The sequence below is a fragment of the Macrobrachium rosenbergii genome, chromosome 8 (assembly GCF_040412425.1).
Source record: "Macrobrachium rosenbergii isolate ZJJX-2024 chromosome 8, ASM4041242v1, whole genome shotgun sequence".
In the NCBI taxonomy this organism is placed as follows: Eukaryota; Metazoa; Arthropoda; class Malacostraca; order Decapoda; family Palaemonidae; genus Macrobrachium; species Macrobrachium rosenbergii.
In genome coordinates this window covers 55,251,493-55,263,162 of record NC_089748.1, presented here as the reverse complement: position 1 = coordinate 55,263,162, position 11,670 = coordinate 55,251,493, and the positions used below count along the sequence as shown (strand labels likewise).

The window sequence follows — 11,670 nt, the reverse complement described above, 5'->3', positions numbered from 1 at the left end:
GACGGGTCCGGCTTATGACGTTCCGAGGTTACGACACTTTTCAAATATATTAATCAGAAATTATTTCCTGGTTTACGACGCATGTTCCAGGGTTACGACGCATCGTATGCCGATCCGACGGAAGAAAGATGGCTCCAAAACGGCAGAATAATAAAAATTTGGAGTTTTTTTTTATGAAAAACTCAATAAAAATGTAGTTTACATCGTTTTCAATACACCCAAAGCATTAAAAGTAAGATTTTCTTAGGATTTTTGACAATTTTCGACGATTTTTCGGTTTACGATGATTTTCGGTTTATGATGATTTTCGGTTTATGACATGGCGTAAAAACGGAACCCCTGTCGTAAACCGGGGACTGCCTGTAGTGCAGTTATTTACTTGACATAAAATACCCAGTAATCTTTGATAAATTTTCCAAAAGCAGTCCAGAAAAAGGCTGTATTTTCTTGTCAGTATTACTAAAGAATATTAGACTCCAGAAATTATTTGCCAGGTCTAAGTACCGGTAATATAGCGAAATATTTCAGAATTTGCATTTCTTAGCCTTAAGGTTTAGAAATTATAAAAAACTGCCTTTTAGTATTTTAATTTGGTGAGGTTATTGGAGTGGCTTTTTTATATGTTTCTTTGTTTGACAATGGAAAGTGAAAGGAATGTGTATTATTGGAAACATAATTACCAAATAGTAATTTTATGGATTTCTGGAAAATAGTTATTGTGGCCCCCCCATAGTTTACTGTCATTATTAATTGGGTCTAACCTTCATGGTCTTTCTTTGGTCGCCCCATATAACTAGGCAATTTTAACTTAAAAGTATGGTGAATGGTAAGTGTAAAGTTTTAATAGTGGAAAAGTATGGTGAATGGTAAGTGTAAAGTTTTAATAGTGTGATCTTTTTTAATATTTTTATGAATATCTTACTCTTTTCATATAGATTTTTTTGGGTAAAGTGCTAGTAACCATCACTGTTAATACTTTTGTGTATGAAAGTAAAGGTTTTTTGGTAGGGTTTGTGTTTATATTGTTTTGGTTCATATACAATTTTTGTATTTGGTATATTCATGGTACTTTAGTGGCAGTATTTTTATATTTATGAGGATGAACAATCACATAGTATAAAGCTTATTTTTTATTGAGTGATGGCATTCATATGAATATTTTATGGTTGCAATATGGTGCACTTTTGTCCATATTTCTTTTGTATCTTTTATCTCTAAGATATGTTCTAATTTTAAGAAGTTTTACATTGATTCAGAATTTCTTACTCCAGATTATTAGTGCTGATTACAGAAGAACTGAAATGCTCTGTTATGGTAGGGCTGTTTTCTTGAGACAACCATAATATTTATTTTGTATGTGCTGTATATATATTACATTTTATTTGTAGAGTAATGTTTTGACTTTACACATAACAGTAAGCAAATGCTAAATGGTTTTGACAAATAACAGAATTTTGGGCAAGTAATCAAAATGTTTAATTTTTATTATCAAAGAGTGTGCACTTTAATGAGTAAGGTGAATTTACGCATGAACTTGTCTTTTGTGACTAATACTGTTGTGACATGAAAGGTTAATGTGGAAGTGTATTTATTAAATATTGTGTACTTAAGTTAGCTTATGAATTTGGCCATTTAGTTTTCCCATTTGTAAAGTTAACATATTCAGTGCTCAAATCTTCAACATAGCCTCTTTTGCATTGTCCTTTTGGAATTTGTTTTTCTATTTTACTTCTAGACAAAAGAATTAACGGCACAATTAATGGATAAATCAAATGACTTCATAAGAAACAGATACATGATGTGCTCAGCTTGACCTTCTTTACACTACTAATATTATGGTCTGCTTAAATTAACTAATGATAATGATAATAGTAATGGTGTAGATAAAAAAATATGCAATTATGTCAATAAATTTTATGATTGTGGATTTTTTGATCTACAATAGTTTAATCATGACGTGAATTTTTTTAGCAATGACGTTGTTGAGAAATATTTATGGTGCTGATGGTAATAAGTTATTTGCTCTGTTATACTATCAGGAGTGTTATAGAGGATATGAAATGAGAGTGAAGGAAAATTTTTATACAGTGCTTCATGCTTGCTTTAAAGGCACGTATCCACAGTTCATAATACAGTTAACATCCAACTCTGCACAGACTGTTCATATACTACTGTTTTAACTTCTTGGGGGTGGACAAGAAGAGAATTCTAATTGTTTTATAGCCAGATGTCATGACTCAAACTTTAAATGTTTATATTTGCAATCTTTGTAGTGTGTTTAGGAAAGGATGTGAATGCATATGTTTTAGAATTCATTGTACGCTGAAAACTTATGAAACAAGAAAATATGACAGTATTACAGTATTATTATTATTATTATTATTATTATTATTATTATTATTATTATTATTAACATATGATCGTTTATGTCCAAAAGATTATTATTATTATTGTTATTATTATTATTATTATTAACATATGATCGTTTATGTCCAAAAGCATAAAAAGTAGCAATAGTATTAGTGAATATTATAACAACTCTTCAACCTCCAGGAAATTCCTGTTTCTTTTTTTCTCAGAAGAAGGAAGCATGAAAGCTGGAAAGTTATCATAATTTCTTGAGTACTTTTCTTTTCAAGGGTCTTTTTATCCTGCTTCATTATTATTAGTACAGTATACAGTTTTGCCAAAACACAGAATCTCTAGACTGTGACAGAGTTTGCAGTTGGATTTATTCTTGAATGATACATAAGAATTGAAGCAAGGTAAAGTTAAGGAAGTTGGACAACGAGGTGGGAAGCGGCTAAATGGAATGAGAGAAAATGAAAAGGAAGGGAGCAATTCAATTGGAACCCAAAGGGACAGCAAAGTCTTTAATTCCAGCTATGGTTAACTACAAGAGGCAGACTTTGGGTTGTTTCACTTTGTATGATTAAAATGCAAACAAATCTGACAAGATGAACATTGTATCAGGTAAAGTTTAGGTTGAAACAGCAAATGCTTTAAATTATTACAAGTGCAGCTATAATGACTTTTACTTTCTGAACGTTCCTTCTGTTTTTTTTACTTTTTTCTCGCTGTAGATGGAATAAACCTTGAATGTAAGCTGCCCATAGTAATAAATAGTGTAGTATTTATGGAAAGAATTTACACAAAGTAGGCATTATGTACTTAAATGATCATCAGAATGTGCTGCTTCTTTAGATCATATTAGTTTGCTATGAGTTTATTAGTTTTGATAATATTTGCTTCACTGTTTTCCACTTTCAAGTTACATTTCTTATTAATGGACATTTGAAGAGCTAATTAAAAACTTGATTATAAATATTACATACTACATTTTACTATAAAATGAGAGTGCAGTAGTGTAAAAAGGAAAATGCAAAACTTTCTAGTTTGAAGTGCACCATTGCTATACAAAGGTGTAATTAATAAAAAAATGTTCCATTGAAGTGTGTAGGGTAATTAACAGTTCATTACCAAATAACGTTACTCAAGTGTTTGGGTCCCAGCTTAGAAAGGAAGTATTAGAGGAACCTGAATCTGCTGTAATGATACCCACAGCAGATATTAGTATTCAGCTGGTTGACAATTTATCTACTTAAAAACTAATAATCAAAGAAAAGAAAACTATGATCACTACACTAGTAATAAACTAAAAAGAAAATGGCTAACTACGAAGTAAATTGCTGAGGAAATGTATAGTTACTTTAAAATTAGACATTTTTTCTTACAACCATTAAATTTAGGTGATAAAGATATCTATTAGTTGTAAGTCTTTTGAAGAACTTTGTCAGAATTTTTTTTATTGCTTTCTGTCTGTTATAGGAGGAAATTCATGGAGTTGATTTAAAATATTTGTAAGAACATACTTTATGCAAGAATTCTCATATAAAGTAATGTTTATTTCATATGCTCTTCTGCTAATCATCCAAAATAGTTTTACACATAATGGTATAGTAATCTTAATGTTAATAATGGTGGTAAGCATGATTAAGTAATTTTATACTCTATTGCTATTCTGACCAAGACCAACTTTGAGAGAATTCTTTGACATTTGTTGGTCTGCCTTATGGAGCCTTGAGGGGAATCATAAGAGTAAACAGCAGCTATGCTATCAAAAGCAATATTATATAGTACACCAGCGGCCATTGAATGGTTATAGCACCCTTTGGAACACTGTCAACAGCATTAAAGCTATTGTGAAAGAGTTACTTTAGCTCCAGCTATTTTCATTTTCATCTTTTATTTTCATCTGGTCCCTTTGATACCCTTTGAAATCCCTAGCTGTTTGACTTTTTTTTGTCAGTTAAATTTCACCCATCTTTTAAAAACAATTTTCACCTCAGTTGAAAACAGACTTTCCAACCCTATTTATAATATATGTATGTATCCTTTTGGTCAGCCCTATAAAAAAGCTAGAAATGAGATTAGGTGGTTGGGCTAAACTATATACAATAATAATGAATGAGGGTTATAACAATCATTGCTGAATTTTATGGTCTCTGGCAAATTAATTCAATTTAAATGTTGCTCATATGACAAGATAACTTTTGTTTTTTGACAGGGGGTGGTGTCTAACAATCATTACAAGATTTTGTGCATCCTTGAAACTTGAGTGAATTTAGATTTTGCTTGTAGGAGAATACAAGTTTCGTTTCTATCATGAGTGATTGCTCAGTGTTATAGAAAATTGATTAATAATCATAAATAACTTTAGTTTTATATCTTATGTATAGCTGATATGTAAAGCTCATGGATACCCCTGAACTTCATTTAATCATGGTTTTGTTTCTGCAGATAAGCAAGATTTGTTTATTTGTGAATGTTGCTGGTACTGTATCATATTGACAGATAAGGATTCAGAGAGAGATAGCTTTCAAAAGAATATGTAATCGACAATATTAGCAACTTTGTTGAAAGTGGTGTCTTGATGCAAAACTATGTCAGAAGTATAACTGTGTGACATTGCTTTGAGAATTTTTATTTATCAACCACCTAATTTCACTTTATGGGTGGTTATCGTTGTGTTATCTAGCATTAATTTTTTTACAGATGGTTGATTTCAACCACTAATTTTTTATTCTGTTTTTGTACTGGTATGCATGGAAATGCAGAAACAGGACAGGCAAATATATGATAGAGTAGGAAGTATTAAAACCAGTAGGCTCACATCACTAGTTTGACTGCACTTGCAAAACATTTTGTATGTGTGTATGTCGATTTAAAAGTTCTTAATACCCTTCGGATAAGTAACAATTACTTATCATATTCTTTGTCTGTCCTGAAGACTGGGTGATTCAGATGTGTTGCATTATTTCACTACTGGGTGCACCACTTTTCTTGCAGATACCAAGGACAAGTTGAGAACTTTGCTTACAGTCAAGTCTCAATTCTTTAGCTGCAGTCTGTTTTTTAACATTCAATTAATATTGGTGCCCTTTTGCAGTAATCTTTATAAATTTTTGGGAGTCAGTGGAGTGAAGGTAATATTTATCATTTTCTGTATATACAGTAATATGTAACAGCCATGGAATGTATTCACATGATCGTATATTTTAACAATGATGTCTATTTTTTGGGTGTGTACTTAGAAAAATTGTCAGGTAATTTTTTAGCTTTTATGTTCTTTATTCTGTGTTGGTGTCAGGGTTTATTATTGATATGTGACAGCTTAGCATTTTGTCAGCTGAAGGTTGAGGTAAAATATCTTGTTTTTAAATTGCATTTCAGATCATGTAAGTTCTCTGTAACATTTTTTAACTTGAAGTTATATTGCTAGATGATTTTAATGAAATTTATGAGTGTATAATTGCCTGTGCATTGTCCCAAAGTAACAAGGGATTTAACTTTTTAATTATATGTATATCCATGGACAGATGAGACTGAGTTGTCATTTTTTGTTAAACTTCAACACTGCCTTTGAGTAATGTAAGTTATACTTATGCTCAAGATAATTTAAGTGACGAAATTTATATCTATTTGGAACTGTGTGGTTGTAATACTTTTGTTCTCAAGCCACATTTTTGTATACTCTACTGATTTATTGTTTTCTCTAAAATTATGGTTTATAATGCAGTATATCTGTGCTGCTTGAGCAAATTGCGTTGCATTATCTCGTACGTATTATTTTTCATACAAACTCTTCGTTATCTCATGTTCCATTGTGTTTCATCCACTTATTGCTGCCTTGATTTTCATTTAAGATTTTTCTTTTTAATTGAACTCTAATCTGTCTTTAATTATGAAAAGGGAATGACTTGCCTCAGAATCTTAGGCTTTCAGTTCTGTTTGAAATGTAAAAAATGTTGTAGGTATATGAAAATGCCTATACAAATTGATTTATAGTAGCAATGCAGTGCTTAAGAATATTTTATCTGCCTTAACATCGTATGAGCTCCAAAGTGAGTAATTTTCAAAGTGATTCGTGTGAATACTTCTATTGTTTATCATAATCCCGAACAGTAAACTTGCTTTGTATTTTGCAAAATGTTTGTGTTAAATTGGATGAATTCATTAGTTTTAGATTCTAAAATCTCTCTTTATTTTGATTTGGCAAAGAAGTTTGTGTACTGGATGATTTATCTAGTTTGTTACTGAAAACTTGCTCAGACTAATTTTAGCTAAATTCAAGATTTTTCCATAACTTTCTTCATGCATTCGTGATATGTTCTTCTATTTTTGGTATTTTATTTTAGTAAGTGCTACATACAACAAGAAAAAAGTATAGATTCCTATAGAGTAGTTCTGAGAGAATATTTTTTCACATGGACGTGTTGACAGGTGCCATGTTTTTGTGATAATTTATAAAGTCCTAAATATATTTGAGAGAAAAATGGTTGGCGTTTCTTTTCATTCCTTTGACAATTCGAATTTTTAACTTGCTTCTTAATTTGATTCAGCAAGAGAGAAAAATTTTCTCTGTTCAAAAGGCTGAGGGTAAAATTCAGATGTGTAGCTGTGGATTTGACAGATTGCCTTTGATTACCTTTAGATAATGAAAACATATAAAATCAGTATTTTTGTTCATTTACAGTCTGGAAAAATAAAGTGCCACCTCTCATCACTAAAATTCGGGCTTGAATAATGTGTGATACTTTCAAAGGTGATGTTGCTTTATCCTAAACAGTGTATAACCAGTACAAATGAACCCGAGTATTCTATAATTTTACATATACAGCAATCTTTTATAAGATATTTAGTCCACAAGATTGTCTACAATTAATATTGATGTGACCAGTAATTTTCTGTAATCTACATCGGAGCTTTTTTGGAAAAGCGCGCAAAAGTATCATCAGAGGCAGTGATGTTGTTCAGCTAGAAAAGAGACACTGAATTGTGGGCACCTCATTTACATCACCTGTGCATAAGTATAATGTATGTGACGCCTAGTTTAAACTCTAAATAATTTTAGTTGATCGAATTCATTGTTAATCTTCAAATTAATTCTGAATAATTGTGAGTTCAAGTGCCTGAAGTGTTGAATATCTTTAGTGATCAAGTAAATATAATCTTCCCCCTTTTTTCCCCTCCCTTTTTCTTTTCCTCTTGATTTTTTTTTTTTTTATAATTCCCCCCCCTTTTTTTATTATTGATTTATTTATTTAACTACTTAATTTTTTATGTACTCTTTCCCCCCTTCTTTTCCCAGCCCGAGAAGAACCCTAAAAGAGTTCAGAGGTCTGGTTAAACAAATCATTTGTAACTAACTCACTCTCAGAAGTAGTGTGTGTGTGGTGAGGCTTCCAAGTCTATGAAGAAGGTGCAGAAGACCTTGAAAGGAAGCTGAACATTACAGTTAAAATATCCTAATTCTGGATTAAACAATAAAAGAAACTTACAACCCATACAAAGGTATTCCCCATCAAGAAAGAGGGATTTCAAAGGTATTCCCCATCTCCTTAAGAACTGGATGGACATTTTATTTATGAGTATTTTTTGACCATTCTTCAAGAATGAATATTGATTGAGTGGATTAAGAATCCTTGTACAGTTTTGTAACTGTTAAAGTCTAATGATTGCAGGAAAGCAAATGTAAACACCATTTGACTCAATCCCTAACCAACAGAACTTTCATTACAAGTTGGGGGAAGCGAGAGAGTCGAGGATTAAAACAGTTTAATATGATGATCGTGGAAACACTCACTGGCCCATTGAAAGTTAATATGATGATCGTGGAAACACTCACTGGCCCATTGAAAGGTGCCCAAAATGAAGTAATCAAACTAAATAGTTTCATTGAGGCTCTTCAAGAATGTAACAGACGAAGTTTAATCAACACTGGTTATTGGAAACTCAAGTAACAGAACTTCAAAATAGCAGTGAAACAGATAATTGCAACCAAGTGCTTTCTTCCAGTTAAAAATTAGTTTGTCACTGGATTGAAACTAACCTAACACAGTAAATACTTATGAGTGAAAGGATAAATTTGAATGTTTAAAAAAATGAGTGATCTACAATAGAAACTTTGCCATTGGCTGTAGTCATTAATAGGTATGCAAGTGGTAACAAACTCAATCAATGGAATATAGAATTTAGGCCAAAGGCCAAGCGCTGGAACCTGTGAGGTCATTCAGCCCTGAAAGGAAAATGGAGGGTAGAAAGATTTGAAAGGTGTAACAGGAGGAAAACCTCGCAGTTGCACTATGAAAAAATTGATAGATGGGTTGGATAGCAAGATGGAAGAGAGTGTATATGAATGGAGGTACAGTAAAAGGAATGAAAGGTTGCAGCTAGGGGTTGAAGGGACGCTTCAAAGAACCTTAAGTAATGCTAACAATGCACCACGTGAGGTGCACTGACGGCACTAACCCCCTACGGGAGAAACTCAATAAAGAGAAAATGTAACCCATGAATATTGCTTGACCTTTCCAAAAAGTTACAGGAGGCTTATCTGTGTAACATGAGCATTTACCTGGTACTAAATGAACTCTAGTTCCCCTAAATTTTACTGTTACGTGGAACAAACCATGGGTGTCTTGTGAGTAACGAAAGGGTACAGTGTGTGCAACAAGAGCGAGTGAGTTGGTACTCTCAAGAGTTTTGCTTCATATTTATGCCACAGTAGTAGAAAACACGTAATTATTTACTTTTATTTGGATGAGGTCCGAAAGCAGATGCAAAATTTGTGGTATTGAGTGAGTTAAGTTAGGCAGGCTAGGATGGCTAGTTAGGTTAGTATTACTTATAAAATAAATAATTTCCGCTAAAAATAAATTGCGTATAAATCATTTGTCACACCAGAATTGAGAAGAAAAAAGAACATATGGAATTCGAAAATAATTCAATACCGCATATAATTTTTTTTATCCATTCGTTTTCGCATTTTGCAAGTTGGGTTTCGCTCAGTTAATGTATATATGTTCACAACATTTTGAAATGATAACCTTATTACCAAGTAGCTTATTCACAGTTTCAGCGACGTTTAAAATCTTGTAAGAACACTGATGACTTATAAAAGCTTTAATCAGAAAGTGCAGTAAATTTTCCTGAACTAATAACTTAAATTGGTTATTAATTTGAATGCACCGCGAAGGACACAACAAATAAAAGGTTAACGAAAGCGAATTTGCTACATCAAAGTGGTATTAATATTTGGACCACCCTACAGGCTATCATTATGTAGCAAATGAACAGAGCCTGGTTTCCAAACGTATATTTACCTATTCGTTGTTTATATTAGGAAGTTTTGAGTTTTAATGATTAATCATCATGTAAATAAATAATCACCAACCTGTAATGGTCGCAGTCATGCTTTGTATATTACTGCCATCTACCGTCAGTTAGTCAAATGGCCTAAGTAAACTTGATGTTATAGAGTGCTCGCAACCGTCATCATCATCCTTGGCTTCACGTGTGTTTCTTTCGTCGGAATAGCGAGGCGATAGTTACGTATTCGGTAGGTGTAGGTAGACGGTGAAAGTTGTGATTTTAGTTGTCTCCTGGTAACTGGCTGCCTGTTGTTACCGTGTTCTCTGTGCGTTTTGCTGTGTAACTCGTCTTCTTTGGGTAAGCACGCTTATTAGTTTTTATTTGTTACTGGTTGGTGTTGCTTGGTTTCTTCAACAGCTGAGATTTTTGTGACTTTAATTTTAGAGACTTTAATTTTAGATATTGGGTATCTTTTGTTCCAGAATTTTTCAAGCCACTTTCACAACTTGAGATTTTCCTTAAACTACAAATAAGTACCAAGTGTTCGTAAGTTGTTTTATTTGTTTCAGATTCTGGCTCTACTCAACTACTCTAATGACGGCCAAACAAGACACCGGAGACCTGTGGGCTTCTCATAACTCCGTCGGTAACTATGTTTTACCTCAGAACAAAGGGGTAAGTAATTTTCCTCTTTTAGTGTACTCTAAAAATTTTTGCAAGCCTATCCTCCCCCTTCAGGGGTGGAGCCCCTGGAGGGGGAGGAGTTCCTTTCGACGTACGGTAGACCTAGTCTACCGTACGCCGGAAGGGGGGCTTGCTTTTTTTTTTTTTTTTTTCTTCTATTCTACAACTTGGTAAGTGGAACTCTGGCGTTAAATTATTTAGGGAAAATGTAACTTTCGCGCAGTGTGTCTTTGGAAATCTCAGTAGCTAATAATGAAAGTATAGTGGATTGGTATTGCTTATATACAGTAATCAGTGTTGGCAGAATAATTAACTGAAGTCTTTGGTTTAGTGTATTTTAAAGTTTTAGATGTTTAATTCATAATGGATTTTTTAAACTTTAAGGAATTTTAGTAGTAAGTCTTAAATCTGAAGAATGAGATTCTTGATAAAGAAAGCTTACGTATTGGTAAATGTATCTTTTTTTTTCTTATACAGCTAGTACAGTAACTGTAATTTACCCAGTTCTGTGATTTTCAAAGTGAAAGTTACATTACCAGTATTAGGAACCATGAAGTAAAACTGATTTTTTCTTGGCAGGTTGTGCTGGACTGACCAACCAACAGGGGATGTGGTTAGGACTACGAAATGAAGACACAAATTTAGACCTAATGAAATCACTACAGGGAACTAAGACAACTGTTTCTTTGACTCATATGACTTTCTACTCGCTCTGGCCTCTTTAAATTGAAAGTTAGTATGGGCTTCCGGCAAGATATACAGTATATACTGAATTAAGAAAAGGATAAAGCAAATTGCAAGGACGGGATGTTTCACGCCGTTGCTTTGATTTGGGTCTTTCAAAACATTTGTGCAATCAATAAAATAAATTAATAATTTTAGATTTACTAACTAGTTTCTGTATACGCACTTGATCCAAAACAGTCATGTTCTTAAGCAATATGTAATACTCATTTGGCAGCAAGCTTACCTTACCTGGTTATGAAAGTTCTTTCGGTAATCACTTTCTACTGGACTAATGTTTGAGGAACTTGAATTGACTACTGAGGGGTGTGGGGAAAAAAAATGCTTTAACGTTTTGAATCCACCATACTGGATACAGCGTGATTACCTTCATAATTCTGGGGAAAATGAGATCGCCCGGCATGGTATGTTATTAATCATTTGTTTGAAGACAAATAATTAATTCATGGTCTGATTTCCGTAGCCCTGATACTTATAACAAAAGGGCTGTTTTCAGTCTAGCCTTTAATGTAAAAGCAGAAATAGATTCAAAGCTTAATAGGTAGACTAGATTTTGTCAGTGAGTAATAGTCTATGGAGTATGATGGACTT

The 11,670-nt window shown here is 32.8% G+C and overlaps 1 long non-coding RNA gene across 1 annotated transcript; it reads left to right on the top strand.

Annotated features, from left to right (window-relative positions):
- Positions 1–9,876: 9,876 nt before the first annotated feature.
- LOC136841269 (uncharacterized) lies at positions 9,877–11,218 on the top strand. The gene is made up of 3 exons (XR_010853861.1): positions 9,877–10,008; positions 10,221–10,326; positions 10,915–11,218. It is a non-coding gene; the product is annotated as an uncharacterized lncRNA (long non-coding RNA).
- Positions 11,219–11,670: the final 452 nt, after the last annotated feature.